Consider the following 9,707-nt stretch of genomic DNA (forward strand, 5'->3'; position numbering starts at 1 on the left):
TTTAGTCCTGTTTGTTTAATGTCAAAGGCCATAGCTCTTGTTGTTCTGAAGTGTTCTAGATGGTTCTCAAAGAGGTGTGTTTTTCTGCTGTGAGGTCACAGGTGGAACTATTTCTACACACACACTATAACTGAAAGTCAACACTGGGAAACACCCTACAGAAACAAGAGGATGCAGACCAAGCCAGCCCAGAGATGAAGGCTGGTTCTCTCCTGGGCTTCCTCTCCCTGTTGCTGGAATGAAGTCATGTGTTGGCTACAGACCATTTCCAGAGCGTTTATACCTGTGCTCAATAACCAGGCCTTCCCAACTTCCCAAAACAGCCTGGGATCTAATTTTAGGATGAGAGGTTTGTGACTCCATTTTGCCGTTTCTCAGACATGCCTAGATACGAATAGTTCACGTGGCCAAAAAGCTGTTCAAATTTTTTATTGATGTTTTTCTATTCAATAAAATAGTTGTAAGAATACACACATATACATATGTTCCCCCTGAGACCTAATAAAGTTACTTTCATTCTGAATAGGGGAAAAAGGAAAGGCCTTTGGGGGTAAAATAATTGGAAGAAAGGAAAGAAGAAAGGAAGGAGGGACGGACGGACGGAGGGAGGGAGGCAAGGAGGAGAGGACAGGTTGCTCACAGCTGGTCTGCACAGAAGCTAACAATTAGGTTTTCAGGAAGTCAATGGCTACCCACACCTTAGCATCCTATGTTTTAATGTGAGATCAAATCCCATCACTTTGCTACCACGTTTTTCCTATAAGTATGCTTAATGCAGGAAAGCAACATCAGAGGCACACTTGATTTTTTCCATAAAACTCTCTACTTCTGTGTGGGAACAAATAGTAGGAGACAGAAATCCCCTGAGAAGAATCCTTCATTTTGTTTGTTTCACAATTCAGGTTATTATTGCAAGTCAAGAAATCTTCCTGACTCTCCAATTGGACACATTTTTTTAAAAAAATAGGAATAAGAAAAAGCTCTGTGAATTTTGCCTTTAACTGACATATGGGACAGTATTCCACTGTCCTCACCCAGTTAAACATTTGGAAGCCACCATCCAGGAGACACACCGCCTTCATCCAAGAAGGGTCATTTTATTTCTTTTTGAATTAACTGAGCTTCTGTAATTAGCTGGAGATGAGCCTCCAGTCTTGGGGGCAGAAGTCCTGGCCATGGGTTCCAGCTTTGCTGAGTGATGTTGGGAAAGTGACTTAACTTTTCTGAGCTTCCATGTGTTTATCTGTGAAGCAGAGGTAGTGGTGTCTACTTCGAAGTGTTGTGCCGAGGCTCAAGGAAAGCATACGAAAGTGCTTTGTAAAACTCTAACGACACAACTGAGAGCTAGAATACACCTGCTGGGTGAGAGGTGGGGACTGCGAGAGTAGATTTCTAATAAGAAGTGACTATCAGAAGATGTCTCCCCTTATCCAGGCTGTCTATCTTTTTCAAGGCAAATAAGGTGATGCAATATGATATGCATTTTTGAACACCATTTTAAGAGGCCTGTGTCAGAATATAGCTATTGGAATAAATAAATCTATATCTACACACTCACTCACAGGCAAAATCCATCATTAAGAGTGTGAGCTCCCAAGCCAGACCATCAAGTCTGAATCCAAGCTTTGCTACTTCCTTCCTGTGTCTCAACCTTCTCATTTGTAAAATGTGGAAAACAATACCGCACCTCTCTTCTAGGGTGCTGTTGGGTGGGATGTGTTCATACATGGAAGGTAACTTAGAATGGTGTCTAGTATGTGATAAATGAGGGCAGGGATTTTCGCCTGTGTTTCCACCGCTGGTAAACAGGGCATAGAACGGTGGCTGACATGCAGCAAGTGCTCAAGGAACACTCACAGAATGAATGAAGATCTCATCACAGCACCGGTGAGCTCCACTCTGTCTTCTCGAGCTCGTGTGGCCTCTCTGGGCCTCAGTGAACATGTCTCCTAAATTCAAGGAGTTTGGACTAGACAGTCTCTAAGGCTCTCTCAAGTTTGAGATATCCAAATAATTTTAACTATATTTAGAAATCTCTATGCAAAAATTCAAATTCATGTACCTTCAAACTTTGCTGTCCTCTTCCCTTTTTCAAACCAGAGATAAAAACTCCCTATTTTAATCTACCTTTTCCTTCCTCCATCCCCAGAGAGTGAACGTGGAGATGGGACACTCCCTGTGGACTAGCAGGAGTAGTTACTGCAGTTGGTGAATCTTGAACCATGATCAAGGGGAGAGCGTTGCTGCTTTTCTGAGCTCCCATTCGCTTTATACTATGAGCAGAGAATTGACTTCTCTTTTTTATTTATTTATTTATGCCTTCCCTTGATACACAAGAGCAAGGCACATTAAGGTTATTGATTCAACGAATTACCTGGATCTAAAAGGATGCAAGACATTGACAGAAAGTGTGTTGCAGACCATCCTGTCCATAAGGCAGATGAAGTGGCTGCATTTGGACCCACATTGTGGAACATGCCCAGAATCTAAGGGAGGGGAAGGAGAGGGAAACAGTTTGCAAAATGAAAAGATCCCAATTTTGATGGGGAGGGGGTAGGAGGCACAGAAAGCTGGAAAGAATATCAATCAGGATGATGTATATTCTACACAATGGTTATATTCTTGTGGGATGATGGGCTTTTTTTTTTTTTTAACTAAAATCTTTTTTTTAAAGTGCTGTTTAAAAAGAGATCCCTGTACAACAATGTGAATGTACTTAATGCCCCTGCACCTTAAAAGTGAGATTAAACAGTAACGCTAGTCATATTTTCAGGATCAAAAGATAAAATAACAAATTATAAAATAAATAATACAAAAATAAAAGATATTTGATATTGAGAAGGGCTTAACCAAACCCCAAAGATTCTCAGGTTTATCTCAGACCTGACAGGTTACAGGGAGCTGGTCTCCCTAATTCTGAACTGGGATCTGGGTCATTGGTTTGCTTTTTGCAAGCACGGGGCTTCCCACCTATCAACGAAGTGGAAGGCAGCCCTGTGTCTGGGCCACCAAGAACTGACCCTGTCTCTGGGGTCAGAGCTGGTCACCTTGTCCCACAGCTCAGGGTCACACCCACAGACACTACCTCTCAGTTACTTGGCCAGGTGCTTTCTTGGTGCCCTTTAGTTTGGGAGCAATCATAGCACTGATCTGCTAAAGAACAGGAGAGAAAAATCAGAAATGCTGATTTTCTCAGGGGCAGGGCGGAACTGGCCAATGCCCCTAACTCCGAAACAGTCCTAACACTCACTGCACCCACCGGGTCGTCCCTGAAGGGGCAAGGTCCCTAGCAGATGTTATATTTCGATGCCTTCAGAAGCCAAATAGCACTTCTGATAGAGATGGGGGCTGGGGGAGGGAAGCAGGGTGAGAAGCGAACGCTGACCAACCGGGGGAATGGGCAAGGAGCTTCGGGAGCAGGCCTGGGTGAGCGAGACCCCTCGAGCCCAGTGCTGTCGCTCCCGGGGCCGGCTGGAGCTGGATGGGGCCGGCCGCGCGGGGTGCAGGGCTGGGCTGCGGCGGCTTCCAGCAAACTCCAAGCCGGCTGCTGCAGGCGCGGCGCGGGAGTGCAGAGCTCAGCATATTTCTGCAACTGTTTTGACGATGCTTTTGAGTGTTCCCATCACTACCGAGATGCTACCGCGCTCCTCACGACCACAATCTATTAGCTCCAGTAGCTTTTGAGCGACTCAGCTCGGCCGCAGCTTCCTGCTTACGGCGCGCGCTGCCTGGGTCGCTGCCAGCCCCGGCCGCGCGCGGAGACCTCGATGTCACCGCCCCTCCACCTGCCCCGCCCGGGGTCCTGGCTCGCAAGAGATGTTCCTTTTACAAAAGCCATCGTAAGCGCTTGTGAAACAGTTTCTAACAGTTCGTGATAAGCTCTCGTCGCAGACATCCTTAAGAAAACACGGCCTTGCGGTCTGTGATTCTAACGCGGGCATTAAAATCCATCACCGGGATCCAGGGAGGCCAGGCAGCGTGTGAACTTGAGCAAGGGACAGGCTTCACCCTCTGCTGGCAGCTAGGTCCTGTTTCTAAGGCGCAGTTCTGCCCTGGTCCTAGTTTTGCTTTGTTTGTGGTTCTTTGGTGAAGATTTTGCAAGTGTATGTGTGTGTGTGCGTGTGTGCGTGTGTGCGTGTGTGTGTGTGTGCGTGTGCTTGTGTGTGTGCGCGTGTGTGTGTGCGTGTGCTTGTGTGTGTGCGCGTGTGTGTGTGTGCGCGTGTGTGTGTGTGTGTACACCTTGCACACAAGCTGGAAGAGGGGAAAAAAAGTCTAAGAGAGCGTGTGTGTGCGTGTGCTTGTGTGTGTGCGCGTGTGTGTGTGTTTGTGTGTGTGTGTGTGTGTACACCTTGCACACAAGCTGGAAGAGGGGAAAAAAAGTCTAAGAGAGAAATGCTTGACACTGTACTTTGGTGTTAATTGGGATAAATTTGAAATAGAAAACTCTCGAACGTAAATCATAAACGCTCCCGAAAAGGGGGGTACAGTGAATTTTCTTTTCTAAAGAATCCAGCGCCTTTCACAAGACCAGGGAGGGAACAAATGCCTTGGCGGACCAGGACGGAGACTGAACGTTGGAGGGGTCGCCCATCTGACTTCCTCACCTGGTGGAGGGGGTCGGGCGGCAAGCGGCTAAGTCATCACTTTTGTATGTGTGTCAGTTAAAACTACAAAGGCGACCAGAAGGAGGTCTTATCCGTTTTTGTGAGCTTCAGTTGGGAACAGCAGGTAGAAGCTGCACTTCGGTTTTACTTTTTCACCACGGGCAGCTATAAATAGACGAGCGCCTGTGGCTTCTGCTCTGTTACCTGCACTTGCTGCTACTCACGATCCGGGGCTCCGACTCCCACATCAGCACGCGCGGGCCACGGCCCCCGCACACATTTTCCACAACATGCCTGTGACAAGAAAACGTGCTTCGCAACCTGGTGTGTGTCTGTGTGCTGTTATTTTTGTTTTACCTTTGAGCTTTAGACATATTCCGCCCACACTGTCAACTCTGGAAGCAAGGCCTCCTAAATGCCTTGCAGAGTTGACACTCAGCATGCGTCGAAGGAAGGAAGAAAACATGGCTCTTTGGTGTTTTTATTTTTCATGCATCCAAAAATACACTGTCTTTTATAACTATTCATGAATGGTCTGCAAACTGATTTTATACGACGTATTTTCATTTTTAGTAAATGGCATTCTGGGTATGGAGAATCAGAATTGGTTTCTATTTGCAGCCGAGCCATTATCCCACTAAGGGTAGGAGGAGCCGCTTGAAATCTCTGTCTCCCAGGACTGGAGTGGCATGATTCCCCTCCCCCATCAGGTGCTCGGGGCATTGGACAATTTAGCAACATGAACCATACAAGATCCTTGGTGCTTTTACACATTAGAAAAAAGACAGACTTCTGGTCCATACTTCCCTCCAGTTTGTCCAAATGTAAGCAAAATAAATAAGAAAAGAAGACATGCCCCCACCAGCACACATACACACACAATTTTTTCTTCTCTTTTCTTCCTAGTTCCACCAAACCTGCCTAAAAATGAAAAAGCAACTGCTGTAGCCGTCCTATAATTCCATACTCTCCTCCTTCCCCCAGTATATCTCCAGGTGAATGAATAGTCACACGCTCCAAACTAAAATATACAAGCCAACCCATGCTACATTCTAATAATGGGATTCCAGAGTCAGCAGGTCAGCAGACATTTTAGTCATTTATAGTGAGCTTATTTAAGTTTGATTATATGTTTTATAGGTGCATTATCAGTTAGTGCACTTGTTCAAAGCCTGACACTAATGTGGTCAGAGTTATTCACAGGTTTGAGTCCCTAAGAGCCAGCTCATGCCTATCAGGCCCATGACCACGCTTGCCAATAGCAATGGCTACACTCTCAGAGTTGTGAAAGTTGATCACTGCGGAAATACACAGAGAGAGGAGTTGGGGAGCAGAAACCGTCATTCCACTTCCCCCATTGGGTTGCTTTTTGGATATGTGTGATAATGTACATGAAGTTCCTGAAGTATATTAAGTGCTCAAGAAGTGGTAGCTTTTATTGTCCCAATTTCAGCAATTGTGCCATCCTTTACCAGCCCGGCTGGAGGCAATTAGACTCCCAAAGAAAAAAAAATTCATCTTTTCCTTTGCATAAATATTGATTAAATATATCCTTAAAATATGGCAAAAATGAGTCTCATTTTTATAGGCCAAAGTCCCTCCAAAGCTTTCTCTACTTGACTCAAGTTCAAAGACAGCAGAATGCTCCATAGAATCCTATAGCAGGAAATGAAGCCAAAAATAACCAACCTGACATCTAAATAATTTTTAGAACAATCAAATTTGGAAACTTTACCTGACAACTGCCCTAGAAATTTGAAGATGTTGAAAAATGAGCAATTATTCCACAATCACACCCTTTTCCTCCCCTGCCTGGCTTGTCCCATTTTTTTTTTTTTTTGATGTTTGTTTAACACACCCTATATGCAGACATCCTGACAATTAATTAACTAACCTTCACAAAACTCCTCCAAGGTAGATAGATGAAAAGCATTGTGGCTTTATCTTCATTTTACAGGAAACTAAAAACAGAAAGGTTACGACTTCCCCAAAAGTCACACAGCAAGCTTGCAGAAGAGCTGCGATTGGTACCCATGAACTCTGCCTCAAGCCAAACTGTCGCAACTCATCCTAAGGGAGTATTCCTGACTCACCCCAAAATTCAGTTTAGTTGCCTAGACCAAGTTCAAATCTCTGATACTTCCTAAAGGGAGTAGCCAGAAAAAATAGAATTAAATTCAACTTAATAGACAGAGAGAAAGGATGAGGAAGATTGTCCATAAAGAATCTTTCATGAACATGGCCAAGCTGTCAACCAGTCAATGTAAGCTGGCATGGCAGGGACAATGAATACAGAAATATACCTGAGTAGGAAAATGTTAGGTTCCTGGTACTGTCAGAGGAAAACAATGACTTATATAAACAAAGGCCAAGGTGTCTCTGGGGGCCATTCAAGGCAGGTTTCTAAGTTCAAGCTCTTGCAGTATTTTTGGCTACAGCTTATAGCACTGCAGAGATCCCTGCTAAGGCCACCGTCATAACATTACTTTGTGTGATGATGTACAGCTTCCTGTCCTTTTGTATTCTGAATTTTATCCTCGGTCTTTTTCCATGTTATTCCCAAATTATGCTTACTCTTGCGTTCCTTATGTGAAGCTAGAGTACAGACCTTTGCTTCAGAATGCCTTCCAGTGCAATATAGTTGCCATCAGAAGTAATTGCCCTGAAGAAACAATAACTGAACAAGTTATTGCTTAATACAGTCTAAAAAGATACCTGTTCAGTAAAAGAATGTGTTGTTCAATTGTATGTGGTTTGTGAATGTGCTTAGCCACAAGAAGGCAATGTCACTTGTAGACATTATACCAATCTTCAGACACAAAAATGTCCTCCCAAATGGAGAGCCAAACATTAGAGGACCATCAGCCAGCTCAACATGCTTAATACAGTCTAAAAAGATACCTGTTCAGTAAAAGAATGTGTTGTTCAATTGTGTGTGGTTTGTGAATGTGCTTAGCCACAAGAAGGCAATGTCACTTGTAGACATTATACCAATCTTCTGACACAAAAATGTCCTCCCAAATGGAGAGCCAAACATTAGAGGACCATCAGCCAGCTCAACACAAACCCAAAGCAAAATGGCCCCATGATGATAGCACATTATTACCTGCCTGTTACTTGGAACTGTGCTTCAGGTAACCTTTAAAAATTTGTAGGCGAGATCTGTATTTTTTCGGAAATCATTTACCACCTGCACCTGCCCATGAAGTCGCACTGCATTATGCATCTCCTTGGTGCTGGAAGATAAGGAATGAATGGGGTTTTTTTTAGTTTGAGGACTGCTCAGATGCAGCAGCAGTGAACAGAAGAGCCTTATGGACAAAGAAGAAAAAGCCTTTGAGTCAACGTGCCCGTGAAAAGGCAGAATCATTCCAAGGACCAGTGTGGCCAGAGATGCAAAGCTGCTATGCACAGCCCAATCCAAGTAAGAGGAAAGTGGTTCAAAAGTTAACATCTTAAATGCTATAAAATGAATTTATCACAGCAGGTCCAAATCAAAAACACGTTTTTAAACTAGTCCTTGTGCTGGTCCTTTTTCCCCATAAGTTGTCATTATTGGTAAACTTTTGAGTTTCCCACAACGCTTAGTTAGTTAGAATATCAAAACAGTTGGAATTTCTGAGGCCAAACATGGTTAAGTTTGTATTGTTGGTTCCATTTTTTTCAGTCTCCTGGAAAACAACGCAGCTTCCTGATGAGAAAATTTGACCAGAGGACTCAACAGGCCCTGCAGTGGTGCCCAATTGGGTTTTGAATACATTCTCTCAGGGGCAGGGACAACTGCCTTCACTGTCAATTTGAATGAAACCAGTAGGCATGACCGCCTTTGGAAAGACTACTAGTTAGTGGGGATGAACTGGGGACTCTTGGCTTGTAAACAAGTTTGTGGTGCCCAGACATAAGAAGGTATGGGCAGAGCTATATACTGCTTTATAATAAATCACTATAATTATAAACTTGATAGCTTTTATAGAATGATTGTGTTTTGTGTAAAATAGCATCCCAGGGACATCCTTTGGTGATAGTGCCCTTAATCATTTTCTGTTTAGTTTATTTATTATGTAATCTTTTTGATGAAGCGAGTGATTACATTTCCTATTATTTTTCTGGCCTCCACGATATTTTTATTGAACATTATTGTAGAGCAGTGTTACTCGCTCCAACCTGCTAGCCCATTTATCCCTTGTATCTATCCAGGTTGAAAGGTGGGAAAATTCCATTGTAAATTCATTTGTTTGATTGCTTTTTAAATTACACCTAAGTACAAAGCTGCTTTCATGGAGGAGGTATTGTCTGTTGTTTTCTCTTAATCACAAGAGCAGCCCTTTTCAGCTCTGCACACCGGCTCCCTCCTGAATATGGAAAAACGGGAGACACCTGAGCAGTGTGCGTTTCATCTGGCTTCCCTCCTCCTCTCCCTCATCTCTGCTCACTAGAGCATTGGGTTCTCATCTAGCCGTTTCTGATTCTCATTTTTCAAGATTGGCACCAATAGAAAAAGAGCTTATGAACACCAGGCTAGATTCTTATCCTCCACAGGTTTCCTCTAAAGGGTAGTGAGGAGGAGGAAGAAACACAGAGGAGACAGGAAGAGATACAGGTGGGTGCAGGTGAAGCAGTCGTAGGCAAATTTAATACAGAATCACAATAGCCATTAAATCAGACATATAAGAAAGTAGGCTATCTATGCCTTGTGGTGCCCAGGAGGGAAGGGCAGCTGGCTTGCTCCTGAAATCAACAGTTTTCCCCCTTGGCAGTCCATTTTATAGCTGTCTGCACTTGGGAACGATTCAGCCACCCCTTGAAGCCACACTCCTGGCTTCCCAGCAGTTGGGATCGACTCCAGCCACATGCTGTTCTGTGAACTTAAAACAACTGTGGAAAATTAGTTGCCCCTCAGGCACCCTTCGTACCAGCGCCCCATCCCATCCCTGACTGGCCTAAGGACCTACATGGCTTTCTCCCCTCAGGTCCCCCCACATCAGCCACCAAGATCCCCTCGGATTCGTCACCCATCAAGCAGATCCTGGCGTGTGAAGCAAAGCTGCTCTTCCTCATCTAGGAAGAGTGGGGATCAAATGGAAAGTGAATGAAGGTCACAAA

The sequence above is a fragment of the Galeopterus variegatus genome, unplaced genomic scaffold (assembly GCF_000696425.1).
Source record: "Galeopterus variegatus unplaced genomic scaffold, G_variegatus-3.0.2 Scaffold680, whole genome shotgun sequence".
Classification (NCBI taxonomy): domain Eukaryota; kingdom Metazoa; phylum Chordata; class Mammalia; order Dermoptera; family Cynocephalidae; genus Galeopterus; species Galeopterus variegatus.